Source organism: Lutra lutra, chromosome 17 (genome assembly GCF_902655055.1).
Source record: "Lutra lutra chromosome 17, mLutLut1.2, whole genome shotgun sequence".
NCBI classification, from domain to species: domain Eukaryota; kingdom Metazoa; phylum Chordata; class Mammalia; order Carnivora; family Mustelidae; genus Lutra; species Lutra lutra.
Genome location: NC_062294.1, coordinates 44,028,957 through 44,054,396, shown reverse-complemented (window position 1 = coordinate 44,054,396; position 25,440 = coordinate 44,028,957). Strand labels below are relative to the sequence as shown.

General features: G+C 38.8%; 1 protein-coding gene across 6 annotated transcripts in view; it reads right to left on the bottom strand.

The window, feature by feature from the left end:
- The window catches only part of ZNF260 (zinc finger protein 260), a 120,108-nt gene that overhangs the window by 92,765 nt on the left and 1,903 nt on the right, over window positions 1-25,440 (bottom strand). The window contains exons 1-2 of one of the 6 annotated variants that reach the window (XM_047709531.1): window positions 12,976-13,928; window positions 11,886-11,945 (exon numbers count right to left, since the gene is read on the bottom strand). The exons of 1 other annotated variant lie outside the window; for it this stretch is intronic. The gene's annotated coding sequence lies outside the window, so the exon portion shown is untranslated. 4 more of the 6 variants (XM_047709525.1, XM_047709523.1, XM_047709527.1 and 1 more) reach the window with 4 other exon arrangements.

The window sequence follows — 25,440 nt, the reverse complement described above, 5'->3', positions numbered from 1 at the left end:
AGATATCCAGATCTAGGAGGCACAGAGATTCCCCCAACAAAATCACCACAAGGAGATTCGCACCAAGACACAAAATATTTAAAATGGCAAAAAGTAGTGATAAGGAAAAAATTAAAAGCAGCAAGAGAAAAGATGACAATTATATACAAGGGAAACCCTATAAGGCTATCAGTGGGTTTCTCAGCAGAAATATTCTAGGCTAGAAGGGACTGGCATGATAATATTCAAAGTGCAGAGAGGGAAAAAACCGGCAGCCAAGAATACTCTACCTAGCAAGGCTATCATTCAGAATGGAAGCGAGATAGTTTGTCAGAAAAACAAAAACTAAAGGAGTTCATGACCACTAAACCAGCTCTACAAGAAATATTAAAGGGAATCTTTGAGTGGAAAAGACCATAAGTAAGAGTATGAAAAGCATGAAACACAAAAGCTGTAAAATAAGTATATCTATAAAAAATCAGTCAATGGATTTATAAAATAAAAGAATGTAAAACATTACATCATATACCTAAAATGTCGGGATAGGAAGGAGAGGAGTAAATAGTTTCAAACTTAAGTGATCATCAACTTTAGATAGACTTCTTTTTGCAGAAGATGTTATGTACATACCAAATGATAACAACAAATCAAAAACTAGTAATAGATAGGCAAAGAATAAAGAGAAAGGAACCTAACTATATCATTAAAGAAAGCCAGCAAACCATGAAAGAGGGCAAGAGAAGGATCAGAGAAAACCTACAAAAATAACCACAAAACAAGTAACAAAATAGCAACAAATACATATCTATCAGTAATTACTTTGAATGTAAATGGAGTAAATGCTCCACAATCAAAAGACATAGGGTAATGGAATTTTTAAAAAAAAGCCCATTTATATGCCTACAAGACTCATTTTATTTTTTTTTATTTTTTATTTTTTATAAAGATTTTATATATTTATCTGACAGAGCAAGAGATCACAAGTAGGCAGAGAAGCTGGCAGGCAGAGAGAGGGGGGAAGCAGGCTCCCTGCTGAGCAGAGAGCCCAATGCGGGGCTCATTCCCAGGACCCTGAGATCATGACCTGAACTGAAGACAGAGGCTTAACCCACTGAGCCACCCAGGCACCCCAAGACTCATTTCAGACCGAAAGTCACCTGCAGATTGAAAGCGAGGGTATGGAGAAATATTTATCATGTAAATGGATGTCAACAGAAAGCCAAGGTACAAATACTTATCGACAAAACAGACTTTAAAATAAAGACTGCAACAAGAGACAAAGGAGGACACTGTATAATAATAAAGGGAACCATTCAGCAAGAGGATATAATAACTATAAATATGCACCCAACATGTTAGCATCCAAATACATAAAACAGCTAAAAACAAACATAAAGGAACTGATAGTAATACAGTAATAGTAGGGAACTTTAACACCCCATTTACGTCAATGGACAGATCATCCAAAGAGAAAATCAAAAAGGAAACACAGCTTTGAATGATGCCCTGGATAGTGGATGGTTTTAACAGAAATATTCAGAACATTCCATCCTGAAACACAAGAATACACATTCTTTTCAAGTGCTCATGGAACAATCTCTGGAACAGATCACATATTAGGACACAAAACATGTTTCAACAAATTCACAAAAACTGAAGTCATACCATGCATCTTTTCTGACCACAAAACTATGACACTGGAAATCAACCACAAGAAAAAAAATCAGGAAAGAGCACAAATACACGGAGGCTAAATAACATGCTACTGAACAATGAATGGGTCAAGCAAAAAAACCAAAGAAGAAATCAAAATTATATAGGAACAAATGAAAATAAAAAAACAATGGTCTGAAATTTGGGGGATTCAGGAAATGCAGTTTTAAGAGGGAAGTTTAAAGCAATACAAGCCTACCTTGAGAAATAAGAAAAATCCCAGATAATAACCTAACCTTACAACGAAAGGAGCTAGAAAAAGAACAAACAAAATCCAAAACCCACAGAAGGAAAGAATAATGAAGAAATGAAGATTAGGGCAGAAATGAGTGATCTAGAAACTAAAATCAGAAACAAAACCAAAAGAACAGATTAGTGAAACCAGGAGCTGTTTCTTTGAAAAGATCAATAAAATTGATAAGTCTCTAGGAAGAATCATCTAAAAAAAGGGACTCAAAAAACAAACAAACAAACAAACAAACAAACAACAACCCACAAATAAAAGTAGAGAAATAACAACCCATGGCACAGAAATACAAACAATTGTAACAGAATATTATGAAAAATTATATGCCAACGAATTGGATAACCTACAAGAAATGGATAAATTCCTAGAAATATATAACCTACCAAAACTGAAGCAGGAAGAAATAGAAAATCTGAACAAAACAATTACTAGCAATGAAATTGGATCAGGAATGAAAAAAACCTCCCAACAAACAGAAGTCCAGGACCAGATGGCTTCATAGGCAAATTTGACCAAACATTTAGGGAAGAGTTAATACACTTCTCAAACTATTTCAAAACATGGACAAAGAAGGAAAACATTCAAATTCTTTCTATGAGGCCAGCATTACCCTGATACCAAAACCAAACAGACACCACAAAAAGAGGACTATAGGCCAATTATCTCTGATGAACGTACATGCAAAAATCATCAACAAAATATTAACAAACCAACTCCAACAATACATTACAGATAATTCACCATGATGAAGGGGGATTTAGTCCTGGGCTGCAAAGGTGGTTCCATATTTGCAAATCAATCAGTGTGGTATATCACATCAATAAGAGAAAGAATAAAAACCATATGATCATTTCAACAGATGCTAAAAAAACACCTGACAAAGTACAACATCCATTCGTGATAACCTTCCACAAACTAGGTTTAGGAAAAATACTTCAACATAATAAAGGCCATGAAAAACCCACAGCTAACATCACACTCAGTAGGGAAAAACTGAAAGCTTTTCTAAGATCAGAAACAAGATAAGGATGTCCACTCTCACCACTTTTATTCAATATAGTACAGAAGGCTTAGCCATAGCAATCAGACAAAGGAATAAAAAGCATCCAAATCAGTAAGGAAAAGAGTATAACTTTCACTATTTGCAGATGACATGATACTATATATAGAAAACCCTAAAGACTCCACCAAAAAACTACCAGAACTGAATACAAAATCAATGGACAGAAATCTGCTGCTTTTCTCCACACTCAGGAGAAAGAGAAATTTTAAAAATAATTCTATTTAAAGCTGCAATGAAAAGAAGAAAAATACTAGTAATAAACTTAAGTATAGAGGTAAAATACTTGTATTCTGAAAAGTAGAAAACAATGATACAAGAAACTGAAGATGACACAAAGAAATGTGAAGGCATTCCTTGCTCATGATGGAAAAACAATTACTGTTAAAATGTCTATACTACCCAAAGGAATTTACAGATTTAATGCAATCCCTATCCAAAATACCAACAGCATTTTTCACAGAACTAGAACAAACAATCCTAAAATTTGAATGGAAGCACAAAAGACCCTAAATAGCCAAAGTAATCTTGAAAAAGAACAACAGACTGGAAGTATCACAATTCCAGACTTCAAGTTATATTATAAAGCTATAGTATTCAAAACAGTATGGTCTTGCTTAAAAACAGACAATGATCAGTGAAACATAATAGAAAGCCAGAAATAAACCCATAACTATATGACCACTTAATCTTCGACAAGAGAAAAGAGACTATCCAATGAGACAAAGATAGTCTCTTCAACAAATGGTGTTGGGAAAACTAGACAGCAACATGCGAATGAAAGAAACTGGGCCACTTCTTACACCATACAAAAAATAAACTCAAAATGGATTAAAGACCTAAATGTGAAACCTGAAACCATAAAAATCCTAGAAAAGAGTTTAAGCGGTAATTTCTCTGACGTGTGCTATAGCACTATTTTTCTAGGATCGAATGCTGCTCCTGAGGCATATACTCCATCATAATAGAAATATGTCTCCTGAGGCATAAACTCCATCAAAATAAAAAGCTTCTGCACAGCAAAGGAAATAATCAAGAAAAGTAAAAGACAATTGAATGGGAGAAGATATTTGCAAATGACATATGTATAAAAGGTTAGTATCCCAAATATATAAAGAACTTATACAGCTCAATACCCAAAAAACAAATAATCCAATTAAAAAATGGCAGAAGACATTAACAGACATTTCTCCAAAGACTTACAGATGGCCTACAGACACATGAAAGGATGCTCAACATCACTGACCATCAGGGAAATGTAAATCCAATAAATTATAATGGGATATCAACTCATACTGGGCAGAATAGCTAAAATCAAAAACACAGTAAGTGTTGGTGAGGATGTGGAGAAAAAGGAATCCTTCCTCTTGCGCTGGGAGTGCAGACTGGTGCAGCCACTGTGGAAAACCATATGGAGGTTCCTCAAAAGATTAAAACTAGTGATCAGGGGCACCTGAGTAGCTCAGTAGGTTAAGCCTCTGCCTTCGGCTCAAGTCATGATCTCAGGGTCCTGGGATGGAGTCTAGCATCAGGCTCTCTGCTCAGCAGGGAGCCTGCTTCCCCCGCCCCTCCTCTGCCTGCCTGTCTACTTGTGATCTCTGTCTGTCAAATAAAAACACTAATTCAAAGGGATCCATGCACCCCGATGGTTACTCCAACAGTATTTATAATAGCCAAATTATGGAAACATTCATCAACAGATGAATGGATAAAGAAATAAGAGAAAGACAATTTCACTCATATGTGGAATTTAAGAAACAAATGAGCAAAGGAATTAAAAAAAAAAAAGATTAAGAGACAAACCAAGAAACAAACTCCTTACTACAGAGAACTGATGGTTACCAGAGGGGAGCTGGGAGGGAGGGGATGGGTGAAATAGGTGATGGGCATTAAAGAGTACCACTTGCCAGGATGAGCACTGAGCAATGTACAAAATTGCTGAATCACTATACTGTACGCCTGAAATTAATATGTCACTTTATAGTTAACTATGTTGCTATTACCGGAAGTAAAATACAAAACAATAAAAAATAATAATAGCTCGAGACAGTGGCTTTGTCTAATGTTTAATAAAGTTTTTGTAGGTAATCTAAACATAATAGTTAAAAACAAACATGTGAATTAAACATGGAAACAAGATAAACTTCGTAAATGCAGCTTTTTTTTTTTTAAGATTTAATTTATTTATTTGACACAGCGAGAGAGAGAATGAGCTAGAGAGGGAGGGGGAGTGGGAGAGAGAGAAGCAGGCCTCCAGCCGAGCAGGGAGCCCGACACGGGGCTCGATCCCACGCCCCCGGGACCACGACCGGAGCTCAAGGCAGACACCCAACCAACCAAGCCACCCAGGTGCCCCGTAAATGCAGTTTTCAATAATATTAATGTCTAGTTAGTTTTCAAGTCTTTATGGTAACCTAAAAATTAAAGTTTTGCTTAGTTAGGTTAAATGAGTGAAGTTTAATTCACTAAATATCTAGATCATTTCTAAATAAGATAAATACTGAAATATTAATCACTTAACAGATTTAGCTACTTTTGGCTTCTTATTACGGGGAAACTAAAAGATCTATGGATGTGTTAATGCTACACTGGAAAATTTTAAAAGGCGTATGGCTCGAGAATTTATGTAATACGTTCATAAATTTGCAAATCTAAAGATTGCTGGTATACCAGACAGTTCATATTTGCTTACTACTTAATTTTCACTAGAAATTAAAGTTTCTAAGAGCTAAGAATGCTAATAAATGTAGTTAAGACTACAAGAAAAAATAAGGGCAACAACTCTGCATGCAAAGAAAGAAAGACGTGTGTTTTTGCTAAGAAAAAGCATGAGTAATGGAAATACATTTTTGTTAAGGAAAAGAAGTTGTCCTAAAGGCTGGTTATTTAAAGAAGGAAAACATAAGGCAAAATCTAAAAAACAAAGTGATGTAAAAAACAAAGTGATAGATTTGTTGGGAAAGAATCCTTGGAAAGAAATTTTATAATGTGCTCAAGCTGGCTTTCGTCAAAGATAGCAGCAACGCATCATAAAGATTGTGACACGTGTGGATAAAAATCAATTCTGCTTTTGCAAAAATGGCCCCTCATTGCCATACTTTTGCCATCCTGAGGTACCTGAAACACAGCAACAGTTTCCTCCTAAATCAAAGAACTCAAGATGGGTACACAACGGCTATAAATTAAAAGAGCACTCAGTGGTATGGGAAACCCACAATAGCGCCTTAGTTTTTCCCCACTCCTTGGCAAACCCTGTATTTTGTCTTTTGCTTTCCTTTACCTCCCACAGGGCACTTAGGATGACTCATTATTAATAAGACACTGGTGGGGACACATCTGTAAAACTGCAAAAACAGTCTGCCAATGCCTGATCCGTCAGGTCCATAATCCTGAAAAACGATTTTTGTCCCCAGAGGCCTCAGACCCTCCCTCTGGACCCTTTGAATACCTGCAAGTAACTGTCATTCAGCTGCCAGTCAGTACGGATTGTTATTGTACGTGTGTTTTCCCTTAAAGCCTTCACACGTCACAAGGTCTCAAAGTGGCAAAGAAAAATATTATTAACAAGTGTGTTTCCCATTTGGGGTATATACAGTCCACGATCTGCAGTGATCGAGACACCCACTTCATTGGACAAATCATACAAGCCTTAACAAAGACCTTATAAACTCCTTTTTTTTTTTTTAAGATTTTATTTATTTGACAGAGAGAGATCACAAGTGGGCAGAGAGGCAAGCAGAGAGAGAGAGAGGAGGAAGCAGGCTCCCTGCAGAGCAGAGAGCCCGATGTGGGACTCGATCCCAGGACCCTGAGATCACGACCCGAGCTGAAGGCAGAGGCTTAACCCACTGGGCCACCCAGGTGCCCCAGACCTTATAAACTTCTTGAAATCCTATCAGTATACGACCTTCTGCTGATCCTTTATTGTCTCATGCTAGTATGACCAGCTACTCTAATGTCTCTAATGTCTTAGGCTCACACTTACCATCTATAGGTAAAGAAGCCTTCCTGGATCCCAGTTCAAAGGGTGTGGTTTGTCAGTAAAGAGCCTGGTAATTGGGTATTCTCCAACAATCATCAGAAAAAGCCCTGAGCCAGTTGTAAAGAGGGCATTACTTACCAAGTGCTCCTAACCACTAACACTGCTACAAAACTAGAAGGTATTGAGCCTTGGGTATACATCACACAACTAAAGAAGGTTCCACATGACACTTGATGGCATACAGATGCTGGAGATTTTTTTTTTTTTTAAAGATTTTATTTATTTATTTGACAGAGAGATCACAAGCAGGCAGAGAGGCAGGCAGAGAGAGGAGGAAGCAGGCTCCCCGCTGAGCAGAGAGCCCGATGCGGGGCTCGATCCCAGGACTCTGAGATCATGACCTGAGCCGAAGGCAGCGGCTTAACCCACTGAGCCACCCAGGCGCCCCAGATGCTGGAGATTTATAAATAAAATTGACAAGGAAGAGAAGTAGCTGACATCAAGGTAGACTGCTTTCACCCAAGACTACAAATCAATACTTCATACTTTAACTACATATGAAACCCTTTCTCCTTCTGTTCCTTTTCTTTTCTTTGGCATTGGCCTAGAAAGAGAACACCCTCATCTTTACCTCCAGGCCATTACTGGGGGCAGAAGGGGTAACCTTTGGAATTTAGGCCCTTTTATTTCAGGTGAGGAGAAAATCTAACTGTGCCCCTAACTTTTCATAAGTAAAATAAGACATCTGAATTTCCATCATCAAGTTATAAAGGATCTACAAGGAGGCACTCATGATTCAAGATTCACTTGTTTTGGCAGGTTCCTATCCTTAGTGGTTAGGGATTGATATAAATGAAGCTAACTTCTTAGTTCTTGAAATTTTTGCAGAATCTGCTGCTAAAGCAGTAACTGTCCAAAAAAAACCTTTAGACTCTCAAGAAAAAAGTTCTTTTTTTTTTTGAGGCATCAAAGCAAGGTTTATTGAGGGATAGCAAAGTGACAGTACAAAGCTCCCAAAGAGGAAGGGGACCTGAGAGGGCTGGCCTAGACAAAGTTGTTCTCAATAACGGCGTAACTCTCAATTATCTTTTAGCTGAGCAAGGAGGTATCTGTGCTGTGTACAACACCACCTGCTATACGTGGATTAACACTCCTGGGGAGGTAGAAATCAATTACATAAGATCACCAAAAAAGCCACTTAAAAAGATGATGCCTTCCACAGGAGTTTATTTTCTTTTTTGTTTTTTTTTGTTTTTTTATATTTTATTTATTTTTTTGACAGACAGAGATCACAAGTAGGCAGAGAGGCAGGCAGAGAGAGGAGGAAGCAGGCTCCCCGTGGAGCAGAGAGCCCGATGCAGGGCTCAATCCCAGGACCGTGGGATCATGACCTGAGCCCAAGGCAGAGGCTTTAACCCACTGAGCCACCCAGGCGCCCCTCCACAGGAGTTTATCTTTGACTTTTTTTTTTTTTTAAAGATTTTATTTATTTATTTGTCAGAGAGAGAGAGCGAGCACAGGCAGACAGAGTGGCACGCAGAGTCAGAGGAAGAAGCAGGCTCCCTGCTGAGCAAGGAGCCCGATGTGGGACTCGATCCCAGGACGCTGGGATCATGACCTGAGCCAAAGGCAGCTGCTTAACCAACTGAGCCACCCAGGCGTCCCTATCTTTGACTTGAGTTTGATTTGTCTGGGTCTTGGGGATCATGGCTTCAAAGTGCACCCCTAACATTGAGAATTATCCCACTTACAGTCATCATAATAATCTCCTGGATGCTTTATATTCTCTCAAAAGCATTAGGTGCACGTTTGCAGCCACTAACCACTAACCAAATGAATATCACAAGGGAAAAAAAGAGGATGACTGACTTAAAAACTGTGAACCTAAAGTTGTAACCTATGAATATCAGAGATAAAGCCAAAAGTCAGGACCCGTGAATGCGGCACAAAGAATCACCAAAAGTGGCAAGAACTAACAAGTGGTAGCGAATTGTGCTAATGTGTTAAATTCTGATCTCTCAGTTAAGCTGATCAAAGGAGAGGAATTGTTAAAAAGAAAGCCACAGACCCAAAATAGCATCACATAGGTTAGGCCCTATGTCAGTAAACCGAGACTTAATACCTAACCTAACTGCAATTTCAACCCCCAAGGAATGTAACCTTTAACCAGTCAACATGGAATTTTCTGGTCAAAACTATGAACTTTACTGATGGACGCCGTCAGCTCTCTTTAGGAGGTTAACCCTGCTTAAACAATGCATTCCTTGCTAAAAAAAATTTTTAATGCCCTCTCTGCCTTTTAAAACCTTCCTTTTGTTCAGCTCAGTGGAGCGCCCTACTATTTGTTAAATGGGATGCTGCCTGATTCATGAAATCAGTAAAGCCAATTAGATCTTCAAATTTACTTGAATTTTGGCTCAGTTTTCCTGAATTTTATTAAAAAGACTAAATAAGAAAATGTGTAAATGAGGCAAAAATGTGTTTCGTACAGAGTATGTGCTTATACATGCCTTCATTCCTTTATTATTCGAGTGATATTTTAGATATATTCTTACAAGATTGTTTACAAATGCAGTCTTAGTAAAACTGATTCATACAGAATATTAGCAATTTGGAGTATTCTTCTTCCTATGTAAATATATTGTATAATATTAATATCATTTTCCTTTTTAAGACTACATAGTTTTTCTTACCTATATGGTATTATATCACATTTATGGAATGTGATTAACTTAGTTTTTAACTTTCATATATGTTTCATGTGACCCCAAGAAATTAAAGATACTCTGCAAATAAAACAAACCAAAAATAAAAATAAAAAATGTTAGGCATTATATTGAATGATTTTGAATAGAATTTCAAGAGATTTATGGTCCCTGTGAGAACAAAAATAGAATCAATTTGCCTTAGGTTAAGAACTATTTTGTTGTGTTTTTTTTTCCCCCCAATTTATTTTGAGAGAAAGTGAGCGAACAGGAGCTGGGGGAGAGTGGAGAGGGAGAAGCAGACTCCCCACTAAGGAGGGAGTCCCATGCTCCCTGGGATCATGACCTGAGCTAAAGGCATTCCCTTAACGGACTGAGCCACCCAGGTGTCCCTAGGTTAAATTCTACTGTAGGACATCAGCAAATGTGATTTTCAAAGATTCTTCTAAATGCTCATCAAGGGGTGCCGGAGTGGCTCAGTCGTTAAGCATCTGCCTTCAGCTCAGGTCGTGTTCCAGGGTCCTGGGATCGAGCCCCACATTGGGCTCCTTGTTTGGTGGGAAGCCTGCTTCTCCCTCTCCCACTCCCCATGCTTGTATTCCTGCTCTCATTGTCTCTCTCTCTGTCAAACAAATAAATAAAACCTTTAAAAATAAATGCTCATCAAAATTAATTTTATATTTTCACTGTTCTTGATTTATAGAAAATTTACAGTGAATACTTAGAATCTTCACATAACGACAGTTTTGTTTCTTGAGTACTTGTTAAGTGCAAGACTGTTATTAAGTGCTCTAGGGCTGTGCCCAGATTAATGTATCCAATCTTTACAAAAACAAGCCTTAATATGATCATTATCTACATTTTAAAACATAAAATTATAAAACATAAAGACTAATAACTACTGAAATCCTTGAAATGTGGCTAGAGTGAGCAAGGAACTGAATTTTCCATTTTAATTTTTAATTCAAATACAAAAGCAGTATAAAATGTTTTTCAATTAAACACAACTTTATTTTTTTGTTTTATTGTTTTGATAAAACTTTTGATAAAACTGGGCTCCATAGCTCAGGGGTTAGAGCACTGGTCTTGTTTTGATAAAACTACACTTTACCATAACCACTGAAAATTTAGCATTCAGGGGCGCCTGGGTGGCTCAGTGGGTTAAGCCGATGCCTTCGGCTCAGGTCATGATCCCAGGTCCTGGGTTCGAGCCCCACATCGGGCTTTCTGCTCAGCAGGGAGCCTGCTTCCTCCTCTCTCTCTGCCTGCCTCTCTGCCTACTTGTGATTTCTCTCTGTCAAATAAATAAATAAAATCTTAAAAAAAAAAATTTAGCATTCAAACTGAGAAGTGCTATAACAGTAAAATATGTATCAGACCTTGAAAACTTAGTATGAAGATAGGAATTTAAAATATTTCCACTTATTTATATTATTACATGTTGAAATGATATTTTAGATATATTGGTTAAAATAAGTTATATTATCCAACTTAATTTCAACTGTTTAACCTTCTCAAATGTGTGCAAAAGAAATGTTTAAATTACACAAGTGGCCTGCATTGTATTTCCATCAGAAGATGCTGCTTCTAACTCAAATACCCACATACCAGGCTGCCTCTCGCAGTCTATACCACTTCGTGGTCTGAAAGAGAGTCATACTGCCAAATCTCAAGACATAATCATCACCATTCAAATCTCATGGACTCTCAGGAAAAACTCCCTGCCCTTCTTCACACGAACCACTCTTCACAAAACTCCAATCATATTCCTACTCCTAAAATGTCTTCCTGACTTTGAAAATCAAGTCTATGAATAAAATCTAAGGTTATCTGGTGTTTTATTCTACCTAACCACCAGTCTCTCCTTGACAACACACATTCTAAAATAAGTCCTTAGTTTATCCTTGAAGAGTTCAACTAGTTCTATTTCTGTACCATCCTTTGGAAAGAAAAGAGCACATGGGGAAATTGAATAAACCAACAGCAATGTGAATATTAACTAGAAGGAAAAAGGCATTTGCAAAGGCACTGGAAGAGAAGGGGACTCATCCCTATGGTCCTGTTATTAATTGGGAAGGAGCAACCTAGGGACCAGGTAAATGGACAGCTCACAATTAGGTCTTAACATTTAGAACGACAGCAAATATTTAACGTTCTGTAAAATAAATATACATAACAGAAAAATAAACATGAACTGACCTTGAACAGGCTTTTAAGTGGCAGCGCTTTCCTCCACTTCAGGGGGCTTCTCTTGCAGAACTACAGGACCAAGAAGAAACTCTTGAGACCCTGGACAGGCTAAGTAAGAACACACTGTCCACCATCTGACATAATCCATTACCCATCACACATACGCCCAGGTGGAAGTAAGAGGTAACTAGGATACTGCTGACTTTTACCAATATCAGAAAAACAGGTCAACATCACCTGTAACCAATGCTGGAATCTAAGTTCACAGCAGTTTCTAGGGGGCACAGGTGTGGTTCTGAAACATGTAAATGCCCTCCGGTGTGTCAAAAGAGGTTGGCTCAGGAAGAAATCCTTTACCCTGTGCCCCTCCCCTCATGTCTTCCCAGAAGTCTGTCTTGAAGTCAAGCGCAAGGCTAAATTCTCATCCCATGACTTCAGATGTACAGTCCTGCTTGGAACTTTCATTCTAGGCATGAAATCAATGACTTCCCCTCTGATGCCTAGTTCTCTACAGCTAGATCAAACTGGCCCTAGGGTGTAAGAACAGAGTTGAATCCAGGGAAACACGTTCCAAGGAACCATGGAACTTAGAGTGGATCCTGGGTGGGCAACACTCACTTCACAAATGTCCCCTCTGTGTTGAGCACCAGGCTGGGTACTGAGGACAAGGTGATACACATATTAAAAAAAAAACTGTTTTACACACTCTTACAAGCTCATCAAAACAACAACGACAACAACAACAAAACTTCAAACTTCTACAGGTTTACTGGGGAAAACAAAAACCCACACCCACTTCGTTCAAACTGAGTACAACCGAGCTGTCACAGATCACTCGGTCCCAGTATCGGACACCCACATCACCGGAGACTGTACTGATAGTCCCACTAGCCCAATCGTCACACACTCTCACTCACACGCGTGCGCGCGCGTGCACTAACACCCCACAATGAACTCGTCACAGTAACACCAACGTCCTCCCGGGTTCACGCCGGGAACGAGCCCCCTGGCTCCACCCGCCCCACCCCGCGCCCGCGGAGCTTAGGGCCTCCACACCGAGAGCCGCTCCCGCAACGCGACCTGGGTCAGCTCAACTCACCAGGCGTACTCCAATAAATAACCACGACGATACCGGAAGGGGAACCAAAAGTCGAAGTTCATTCGTGTCCCTGGGGCCTGTGGGAAACGTAGTCCAACACTGAAAATGTCCCGGTTTTCGAGCGCAACCGGGAGGGCAACGGTCGCAAAGTCCGCGCCACCCCCGGGAGAGTCCTGGGAGTTACAGGGTGCGCGGGCCGGTTCTCCTGGGCGGAGGACGGTTGCCACCGGCGGCCCCTCAGACGCCGAAGAGCCGGCTGATTCTTTGAGAGCGAGGTGGGGTCCTGGGTTGAACCAGAGCCCCAGCCGAGGAAGTAACTGGAAACCTGGTTGGGGAAATGAGGAAAAGGGAAGCGGAACCCAGCCGGAGGCGGGGCGAAGAGGATGATGGAAGAAGCCAGTGTCCGGGAGGACCAGGAGAGAAGCGGAATCCCCAATCCCAGAGCGTTGAGGAGAAAGGAAATAATCTGAAACCTGGCGTAGGAGGACCAGGAAGGAATCGGAAATCCGTGCTGAGGGCGATCGGGCCAAGAAAGGCTGAATGGGTACCGCAGTTTGGGCGGAAATAGCTGAGACGAGAACGGGGAGCCTATGGAGGTTTCTCTTCCCTCAGGCCTGCATGTTGCGGTACCGCAGGTCCGGGGTCGTGAATCAGAGGGTGACGAGTTTTGTTGTCGGTTTTGCCCCTTGAGAAAGCCCCAGCACCCAGAATGGCATCTGGCACACAGCAGAGGCTAAGTATGTGTATTCCTGCCCTGGTGCGGGTTTTATACCATCACTTCCAGGAAGTTCTCTGGTGTCCTTTTCCAGTCAGTCTCACAACAGAAACAGCCATAGTTATGAGATACGTCGCCGTAATTTAGTTTTGTCAGTTCTGCAATTACATATGTCTCCTTTTGCACATCCCAGTTTTGTAAGGTTTATTAATGTTGTGTGGTTCATTCTTTTTGTTTATGGACAACATTCAGTTGTATGAATATGCCACAGTTTGTTTATTCGTTTTTCTCTTGGTGAACACTTGTTGTATTTCCAGGTTTTATATATTATGAATAAAGCTGGCACGTTTCCATTTCTCCTGGGTAAATACCTAGAAAAAAAAAAAATGCTGGGTAATAGGTCAGTTTATATTTAACCTTTTTGAGATTGATTTATTTATTTGACAGAGAGAGAGAGAGAGGTCACAAGCAGGCAGAGAGGCAGGCAGAGGGGGCGGGGGAAAGCAGGCTGCCCGCCGAGCAGAGAGCCCCGAGAGGGGCTCGATGGTGGGGCTGGAACCCAGGACTCTGGGATCACGACCCCACCCAAGGCAGAGGCCTTAACCCACTGGCCACCCAGGTGCCCCTATATTTAGCTTTCTAAGAAGTTGATAAACCTTGCAGAATAACTGTTAGTGACGTGTGTTTGAAGCTCATTGTGTCTATGCAGTAAGTGGTTTCAAAGATTTGGTATTCTTGTATGGAATTATGAGATGGGCTTAGTGGAGTTATGTAAGGTCCGTGGGATTGTGGTTTTGTGAAGTGGATGAGATAGGAAACTGAAGGTGTCTGTACAAACTCTTATCATGATTTTGTATATTCCACGGTGACTGTGAAATGAGATAACTGTGTACATGGTATTAATGAATAATTGAGAAGCACTGTGTCTAGTCAGGTATGTGTCATCTTGATTCTGCTTGCGGAATTATGACTGTTTCTAAGAAAATCAAGTAAAATAGCAGTATAGAGCTATCCAAAGGAAATGAAAACAAGATATTGAAGAAATATCTGCAGTCCCATACTCACTGCAGCATTCTTCACAATAGCCAAGGCACGGAAACAATCTAAGTATCCACTGATGGATGAATCAATGAAGCAAATACGTATATATATGCAACAGAATATTATTCAGCCTTTAAAATGAAGTACATCATGCCATTTGTGACAACACAGATCGACCTTGAGGTCATATGCTAAGTCAGAGAAAGACAAATATTGTATGATCTCCCTTACATGTGAAATCTAAAAAACCAAACTGGTAATTGCCGAAGGGTTAGAAGGGTGGGAGAAATGAAGAGATACTAGTCAAAGGATACAAAAGATGAGTAAGTTCTAAAGAATCTAATGTACAATATGGTGACTATAATTAACAATACTGTATATTATGTACTTGAAAGTTAAGAGATTAGATCTTAAACATTATCACCACAAAAACAAAAAAGATAATTATATGAGAGGATTGAAGTGTTAACTAACCTTATAGTGGTAATCATTTCATAATATATACATGTTTCAAATCATCACATTGTAAACAATGAACTTACACGTTATTTTTTAAAACAGAATAGGAAAGTAAGAGGTAAATTTACAGATGAGAGGATTACATACTTGGAACACTATTAGCAAATCCTAATGTGTTGAACTGACTAGGAAAATTTTAAAATAACAATAATAATAATAATAATGAAGAAATGACCAGGATTCAGTAGTAGCACACAAGATAAACACTTTTTAAACTATTTTTTATCACTATGTGCTTTTAACAGATTTGAGAGGTTCCCCCCCCTTTTCCTAGATGAAATCATGGTGATTTAATAATTTTTCAGACACTCTAGATACTCTGCAATACTTCTAGTCACAGTCTTATTCTCTAAAAAAAAAAAAATTGCTGTAAAAATTAATATTTGAAACTTTAAAGGAAAAATTTATTCCGTATGACGAGCCTGCAGTGCAGAGAAGTACATAATCAGTTTCTTCTCTATTACTCAAACCTGTATTACTGAATTTTTAACACAGTGATTCTTAATACTTAATAGTAAATGTTTACTACTTAACTAGGCAGATTTAACCAAGTTATTATGGAAGTTCTTATGATAAGTAGGGTTTAACATTGCTTCTTTTACCTCTCTTGTGGCTCCCTTGTTCACTTTTCTAACAAAGAATCCGAAAGAGCAAAAGGTCCTTTCTTGCAAATCTTAAAGCCATGCCTCAGGTAAGATGTTTCTTCTCTCTTTTCTGAAATACTTTTTCCCTCTAGAATATATGAGCATTTTCCCATCTTGAAACTTCGTGGAGATATGATTCCCCTTCACATAACTGGTCATTTCCTTTTATTCTCACCAGATAAACCTGTGCCTTCTCCATGTTCTTCTAATTTTAAATAATGTTCACTTATTTTTTTCTTTTTTTAATTAATTAATTAATTAATTAATTTGACAGAGCGAGAGATCACAAGTAGGCAGAGAGGCAGTCAGAGAGAGAGAGGAGGAAGCAGGCTCCCCGCTGAGCAGAGAGCCCGATGCGGGCCTCGATCCCAGGACCCTGGGACCATGACCTGAGCCGAAGGCAGAGGCTTTAACCCACTGAGCCACCCAGGCGCCCTAAATAATGTTCACTTATTAATTGGGTATTTCATTTAGTATCTCCTTTCTCATCCCCACAAACGTAAATATATTCTCTTGAATTAAATAACTCTAAACTTCTTGAATGAACTGTCCTGTCTAGACAGTGATTTGATATCTAAGTAGTGAGTGCTTAGGAGAACCCATACAAAGGAAAGAGTTCCTCATGTCCACAGACCCTGGTTTTCCTGTAAGTAAAGGCAGAGGTAAAATCAGATTACTATATTAGTATATGGCGAGAAGGGAGGTCCCATTTCACACTGTGTCCTTCTTCCTTTTCCAGCTCACCTTTCTGGATCATGTTTCTGCATCTCTCCCTTGTCACATCCCAAGAATGCCTTGTCTTGTTTATATGCCTCCACTCGGTAATAGACACCAAAGGCATGGAAGTAGTCTATGGTTAAAAGAGCAGATGGGAAAGCCTACTTTCTTTTTTTCTTCCCCACTTTTTTTTTTTTTTTTTTTTAAGATTTTATTTGAGAGAGCGCATGAGAGAGGAGACAGAGGGAGAAGCAGACTCCCCATGGAGGTGGGAACCCGATGCAGGACTCAATCCCGGTACTCCGGAATCGTGACCCGAGCCAAAGGCAGTTGCTTAACCAACTGAGCCACCCAGGCGCCCAGAAAGCCTACTTTCTATACACAAAGCACTGAAAAAAAAAAAAAAAAAAAACAGAACAAGAGGGGCAGGTTCATGATGACAAGTGCCTAGGAACAGAGTAGGCCTTGAATCTCAGTAAAAGAGGAAATGGGGTCCTAAGCCTGCCTTTGGATATAAATTCAATACTGTCCACTTTTTTCTTTCATAGACTCACTAGGGAATTTCTAAAGGATGTATGGTAGCAAGAAGTAAATTGAACCTGGAAAGACAGAATGAGATAAAATTAGTAAATATGTTGTGAAGTCTAAGCATATACTAAGTAACAATGATTAATGGGATTTCAAAATAAATTAGATTAAAATCACAAGTTAACAATACAAAGAATGTACTTAAAGCATTCTCCTTTTTTTCTCTTCTTCTTCTTCTTTTTTTTTTTTTTTTTTTTGAGATTTATTTGAGAGAAAGAGTAAAAGGGGGAGAGGCAGAAGGAGAGGGAGAAAGAGTCCCAAGCAGAGGCCAGGCTGAGCGCAGAACCCAATGCAGTCCCATTCCCAGGACCCCAAAATAATCTGACCTGAGCCCAAACCAAGAGCTGAATGCTTAACCAACTCCGCCACCCAGGCATGCCAGTACTTAAAGCATTCTAAGGTGTTTCTTGAGATGCCAACTAATTACGAATCAAAGATACAAATTAAAAATTTAAGGGTAACCTCTAAAAGCGATAGAATATTTTTTAATCCAGTTGAGGAAAAAGAAGAATAAAGAAAACTTGATAGATCCAGTAGAATTCAAAGTCTAACAGAAGAACCAAGTATAAGCTTGAATAACAAGATATTAGGGAGGTGGGATGTGGTGCTAAAAGGAGGCTTGAGCAACAGCTCTTGGAAGATTAAGGCTCAGCAGGATAACAGGTCAGTTGTTAAGGCTAACGTTCAGTGTCATTGCTTTTCTCAGTCTGTGTATTTGGGAAAATGAATCCTGCTGACTGCAGAAAGAAAAAGTATTGGTTAAAGATTCAAGCCTATCACTTTGCACTCCCTGCCCTCCCATTACTTCCAGTTTAGAGGTTTATGGGGGCTAAAGTATGAGTGTGAAGTTTTTTTAATAATTTGAGTAAAATGGGCTGCCTCCTGACCAGCAGGTATTCCCAGATCAACCTTGTGTGGAGAGAGTCAGATACAGGTTAATGTTCATGAGTTCTGGAGTCAAACACATCTAGATTCCAGTCCCCACCTGCAGCATTTTTCATTAATACATCCTTTAATATCACTGAGACTCATTCTCTTCAGATAAAAAATGAAGATAGACGTGCTGCTGCTCTGCCCATTCTCTGTAAATGAAAGGGTAGTTATAAAGAATATAAAGTGCCTGCAATGTAGTCATTCAGTAGATGAGTGTTTTTCTACCTGTATGTCACAAAACTAAAAAACAGCTGGAAAGTTGTATAATGTAAGGCACTATGCACACCAAAAGAGATTGCTATGAATTCTTGTTAATTAGCTAAGTAAATCATATTGATATGCCTTCTTTCCTTCAACAGTGTCAACATGGAAGGTTGAGTTTTGGTGGGACAGAAGGTAATGACAGCCTGGATCCTTAATGAATCCATCCCTGGCTGGTGATGGTTAATGGCACAGACAGCCCAGTTCCGAAATGGGTCAGTAACTGTGGATCTGTAAGCAACGTCGTACATTTACCCTTACGTCTTGTGAGTATGAGTATATATGGTTTCTTGATGTACATGCTACATTGTTTAGGTGGCTCACATATTCATCATGAGGCAGAAGATGAAACAGTGAAAAATCAGGCAAAGACAGGATTGTGTAAGATGGAACATGAAATGTCATCCTGACTACTGAACATCAGATGCTCTACATTATATTGTGTCTTTAAAAAATTTCTTCTGCAGGGGCGCCTGGGTGGCTCAGTGGGTTAAGCCGCTGCCTTCGGCTCAGGTCATGATCTCAGGGTCCTGGGATCGAGTCCCACATCAGGCTCTCTGCTCAGCAGGAAGCCTGCTTCCCTCTCTCTCTCTCTCTGCCTTCCTCACCGTCTAGAGAGATCTTGCGATCTCTCTCTGTCAAATAAATAAATAAAATCTTTAAAAAAAAATTTCTTCTGCATTTTCTATTATATTTTGAGCTTTTAAGTCCTGTTTCATCTTACAAAGTAAACATCTTAGCCTAAGGCTTAATTTATTTCAGAGAAACTGATATAATAAGGTGTTGAACTGAGAATAGTAAATGAATATTGGCCTCATTCTCCTTTCCCTCACCTTCTAAACCTGTAAACCTAATTAGTTGTTTATTTCACTGTTTGCTAGCCTGGTAATAATATTTAAACTGTCATTGGTGTTTTACTGAATGTAAATACAAGATTTTATGTTAAGGGAATTGTTTACTTTCTGTATACATAAAGATATAATAAAATCCCATGACCTCCTTTAGCCAACAGGCTAAAGTTATAGTTCAGGCCCTACTATTATGCAAAGCAAAATAATAATAAAATAGTACACACCCACAAGGATGGCTATAATCAAAATTAAAGATAATGAGGATATGGAAAAGCAAAAACTCATACACTGCTAGGCAGAATATAAAATGGTGAATTACTGTGGAAAATAACCTAGCAGTTCCTCAGATGGTTAAACATACATCCACAGTTCTACTTCCATGTATATACACAAGAGAAATGAAAGTATATGTTCACGCAAAACATACACATATGTTCATAGCAGCATTATTCATAACAGCTCCTCAGAAAGTGAAACATAGAATTACCATATGACCCACCAGTTCTACTTTTCCATATATAAGAGAATTAAAGCATATATTCAATGAAAACCTTGTACATGAATGTTCATGATAGCATTACTTATGATAGCCCCAAACTAAAAACAACCCAAAGATCCATCAACTGATAAAGGGATAAACAAAATGTGGCATATCCACACAATAAAAAGAAATTAATACTGATACATGCTATATACAACATGAACCTTCAAAACTCTATAGTAAATAAAAGAAGCTAGTCACAAAGGACAACGTGTTGTATAATTCCATCTATATGAGATGTCCAGAAAAGGCAAATAAATAGACAAAGTGAATTAACGTTTGCCTAGGACTAGAGCATATTGAGGGGTACTTACTAAGGTCAGTTGGTATTTTTCATACCTATGTATACAGTATATACAAATTTTTTTTAAAGATTTTATTTATTTGACAGAGAGAAATCACAAGTAGGCAGAGAGGCAGGCAGAGAGAGAGGAGGAAGCAGGCTCCCTGCTGAGCAGAAAGCCCGATGTGGGGCTCGAACCCAGGACCTGGGATCATGAACTGAGCCGAAGGCAGCGGCTTAACCCACTGAGCCACTCAGGCGCCCCAGTATATACAAATTTTATATCAAAAAGCCCTAAAATACAGTAAAATAATGAGAGGTTGCAAAGTAGACTTAAGACCAAACATTTAAAACTATTTTCCCTTCCCTTGCTCTCTTTTTCCCACCAGCTAAGGGTGACAGTGTTTAGAGATGGATTGGATTAGCCCTTCTATATTCCCGGCTTACCTATTCCTCCCTCTTTAATTTCCATATTGAGGTCAGAAAGAAAGCGATGCAGTATACAACAGATACTCTTACAAAGACCAAACTAATGTTGTTCTTTTCAGCAAGTTTTTTTTTTTTTAAAGATTTTATTTATTTATTTGTCAGAGAGAGAGAGGGAGAGAGAGCGAGCACAGGCAGACAGAATGGCAGGCAGAGGCAGAGGGAGAAGCAGGCTCCCTGACGAGCAAGGAGCCCGACGTGGGACTCGATCCCAGGACGCTGAGATCATGACCTGAGCCGAAGGCAGCTGCTTAACCAACTGAGCCACCCAGGTGTCCCTCTTTTCAGCAAGTTTTAAACCAAACATTAGTTTCCCAGAATCAAACTTTGTAAAAAAAAAAAAAAAAAAAAAATCTCCCTTTGTTTTTTGGTTTGGTTTGATTTGGTTTGGTTTTGCTCCATTTATACCCCTTAACTGGTTTTTGTGGCCATGGAACAGTTCAGGCCCTTCCTCCATCTCCTCTTGAAAACATCATTTTCCTCTGACATTTTCCTAAGCTGGTAAATGCAGAAATAACAATATCTTATCTAAAATGTCTATTTGTGGGCCACCTGGATGTCTCAGTTAAGCATCTACCTTTGCTCAGGTAATGATCCTAGAGTCCTGGCACTAAGCCCTGTGTCAGGCTCCCCGCTTGGTGGGGAGTCTGCTTCTCCCCCTCCTTGTGCTCTCCTTCTCTCAAATAAATAAATAAAATCTTTGACAAATAAAATGTCTATCTGCCAACAGAAAATGTGTAAGACATGCATAGAAACTGCAGAGTATAAGCCATACACTGGCAAAAAGAAAATCTGCCTGTTAGAGCAACCAGATGTCAGATTTAACACACAAAGACATCAAAGAAACCATTGTAAATATATTCAAAGAACTAAAGGAAATCATATTAAAGAAATAAAAGCATGATGACAATGCTATATCAAATAAGGTGTCTCAAAAAAGATAGAAATTCTTGGGGCGCTTGGGTAGCTCAGTGGGTTAAAGCCTCTGCCTTGGGCTCAGGTCATGATCCCAGGGTCCTGGGATTGAGCCCCACATCGGGCTCGGGCTCTCTGCTCACTAGGGAGCCTGCTTCCTCCTTTCTCTCTCTGTCTGCCTCTCTGCCTACTTGTGATCTCCCTCTCTCTGTCAAATAAATAAATAAATAAAATCTTTAAAAATATATATATAGTCTCCACTAACAACATTACCACAACGACTTTCAGGAAAAAAAAGGACAGCAGCTACAGAGTCACCACTCTGTCTCCTAAAACTAGCTCAGAGAATCTGACCCACTTAGGTAACAAACTGAAAATGTTAACAAAAACTCAATCTTGTTTTCTGTCTAACCCAGATTTTAATGTATAACTACTAACATCTAATTGTTATCTGAAATTATAAACCCAACCTTGTCAGCATAAATTATATAACGGAGACAAGATACTTGCTCTTGAGATATTGGTGCTGTCTTGTGAAAGAAAAAAGAAGAAAAAAAAAAGAAATACCTAATTCTGAGTACCCTTACTTGATAATTTGTTCTCCTGGAATTATGCATAAATTGATATCTATATAATTCCAAAAGATGCAAATAGTCAAAAGGTTTGTCAAATCAGTTGGGCATCATTGTCACTTCCTTCTTCTACCAACTGATAAAACTGATTTGTATATCAAAACCCACAAAATGGGGTGCCTGGGTGGCTCAGTGGGTTAAGCCTCTGCCTTCGGCTCGGGTCGTGATCTCAGGGTCCTGGGATCAAGCCCCGCATCAGGCTCTCTGCTCAGCGGGGAGCCTGCTTCTCCCTCTCTTTCTGCCTGCCTCTCTGCGTACTTGTGATCTCTCTGTCCAATAAATAAATAAATAAAATCTTAAAAAAAAAAAAAACTCACAAAATGGAGGCCACCTTAGTGACCTGGCCCACATCACAAATCTAAAGTTTAATTCGTCTGCACTTAAAGGAAACACCTGTCAAGGAATCCTAACATATACCAATCACAATCTGTCATCCCAGCTTTAGCCAGCTTACCTCTCCTGAAAAAATAGGACCTACTAGTCTTTTGAAGAAATTCCTGACCTCTTAACCAATCATACCATTTCTGTGTTGGTCCTTCTAACATTCTAGAAAACTCTCTCTTGCCCAAAATCCCTCCGGAAATGTCCCACTGCATGGGAGGCACAGTACTCCCCCAATCCATGAATTGTTTTCCTTTGAATAAAAAAGCATCAAACTTATCACTAAATTGTTTTAGTTCTGTCATTTGATACTACAGACATGGAAGTATAACAAAACCAGTGATTGGACTGAAATCCTCCTTCAGTCTAAGAGGTCTTATTTTAATGACTAATCCTTGTAAATTTTTCTAAAAACACAAAATCATAAACATATGCACAAGGAAAACTTAAAGTATACCAGAATGTTAGTGACTATTTCTAGATGCTAAAATTATGCATACTTTTTAAAATTTTTATTTATTTTTTATTAATTTTTACACCCAACGTGGGGCTCAAACTCAAAACCTCAAGATCAAGAGTCATGTGCTCTTCTGACTGAGCCAGCCAAGCACCCCTAAAATTATGAGCACTCTTAACTTTCTATTATATAAGTTTATCTTGGATTAATAATTTTTTCAAGAAGACTATGTGAATTTCATCATCAGGAATATAGAACAATTTCCATTTAAAGCATTTTTCTAAAAAGAATTATAGGATGGGCCATCTTTTACTTATGAAAACTATGACTTAATAAACCTACCAAGTCTCCTTCCCTCTTTACTTTATTTCATCAATATGAGACACTTTCCATTTTAAGACTGGCCTGTGAATGAGCACAACTCAGGTGACATTTTCAGACTAAACTGGTCCATAATAGAGTTTTTTTTTTTTTTAAGATTTTATTTATTTGACAGAGAGAGACACAGCAAGAGAGGGAGCACAAGCAGGGGGAGTAGGAGAGGGAGAAGTAGGCTTCCCTGTAAGGAGGAAGCCCGATGCAGGGCTGGATCCCAGGACACTGGGATCATGCCCTGAGCCGAAGGCAGAGGCTAAACGACTGAGCCAACCAGAGGCCCCCATAGTAGAGCCTTAATAAATGAGGCTTTATCATTGCCTTTCTCACTGAATGCCTGGTTAATGTACCTTATTGGATATAATCCTTGAAAAACTGCTAAGAAATGCATATAATAGTTAAACTTTATAATTTGGCAATTTCTTGAGTACTTTAGTTCATAAACATGAAAACTGCATAGCATTAAATTTTATATTTTTGATATCAGAATATCTCTTTATATAATATTAATCTAAATGTAATGTGATTAATAATACTTACATAATACAGGAAATTATTTTTAGACAAACTCCTCCTAAAGTCAACTTCCAAGTATAAGTTATTATAACTAAGTTAGTGGTTCCAAACTTGTTTAGGTCATGTACACCTTAGACAGTATCATAAAATTATAGACTTTTCCCCAAGAAAAGTATGCATTAATAAAATAAATATGCAATAATTGGGTATACAATTCCAAGGAAAATCATTTAAGGTGAAGGATTCCTGTTCTAGACCATCTGAACATATGGTCCATTTTCTTACTTACAAGTGTCTATTACAATTAATTTCTCATTTCCACTGCTCCTTATCTATGAAGGTAGACTAGATTATCCACATAATAACAAGTTTTTATTAAAAATAGAGCTTCCCTATGACCCTGCAATTGCACTACTGGGTATTTACCCCAAAGATAACAGACGTAGTGAAAAGAAGAGCCATCTGTACCCCAGTATTCATAGCAGCAATGGCCACAGTCGCCAAATTGTGGAAAGAACCAAGATGCCCTTCAATGGACGAATGGATAAGGAAGATGTGGTCCATATATACTATGGAGCATTATGCCTCCATCAGAAAGGATGAATACCCAACTTTTGTATCAACATGGACGAGACTGGAAGAGGTTATGCTGAGGGAAATAAGTCAAGCAGAGAGAGTCAATTATCATATGGTTTCCCTTATTTGTGGAGCATAAGGAATAACACGGAGGACATGGGGAGATGGAGAGAAGGGAGTTGGGGGAAATTGGAGGGGGAGACGAACCATGAGAGACTGTGGACTCTGAGAAACAATCTGAGAGTTTTGGAGGGGAGAGGGGTAGGAGGTTGGGTGAGATGGGTACTATAGAGGGCACATATTGCATGGAGCACCGGGTGTGGTGCATAAACAATGAATTCTGGAACACTGAAATTAAAAAAATAAAAATTTTTTTTTAAATAACAAGTTTTTTTTTTTTAAAGATTTTATTTATTTATTTGACAGAGAGAAATCACAAGTAAGCAGAGAGGCAGGCAGAGAGAGAGGAGGAAGCAGGCTCCCTGCTGAGCAGAAAGCCCGATGTGGGGCTCAAACCCAGGACCTGGGATCATGACCTGAGCCGAAGGCAGCGGCTTAACCCACTGAGCCACCCAGGCGCCCCTTAAATAACAAGTTTTTAACTTAAGTATTTATTATTGTCAGTCACTGTTCTAGTGCCCTATTAATATTAAAGCTCCTAATCCTCAAAAAAGCCTTTGAAATTCATGTTATTTGCATTTTACAAGTTATGGAATAGAAAGATGCTGAACATATCATCCAAACTCACAAATACTAAACAGCAAAACTAAGATTTTAATTTAGATACTCTAGATTAGGGGTCAGTAACTTCTGTAAAGGATAGAAAATATGCTAGGCTTTGTGGGCCTAAAAGTAAAATCAAGGATATTATGTAGGTGCTTATTTAACAAAAGAGTTAACAAATTTCCACAAACTTTTTCACTAACCAAATTCAAAACTTTATTTGTAGACATCAAAATTTGAAATTCATATAATTTTCACATGTCATGAAATATGGCTCTCCTTCTGATATTTTTTAATTATTGAGAAATGTT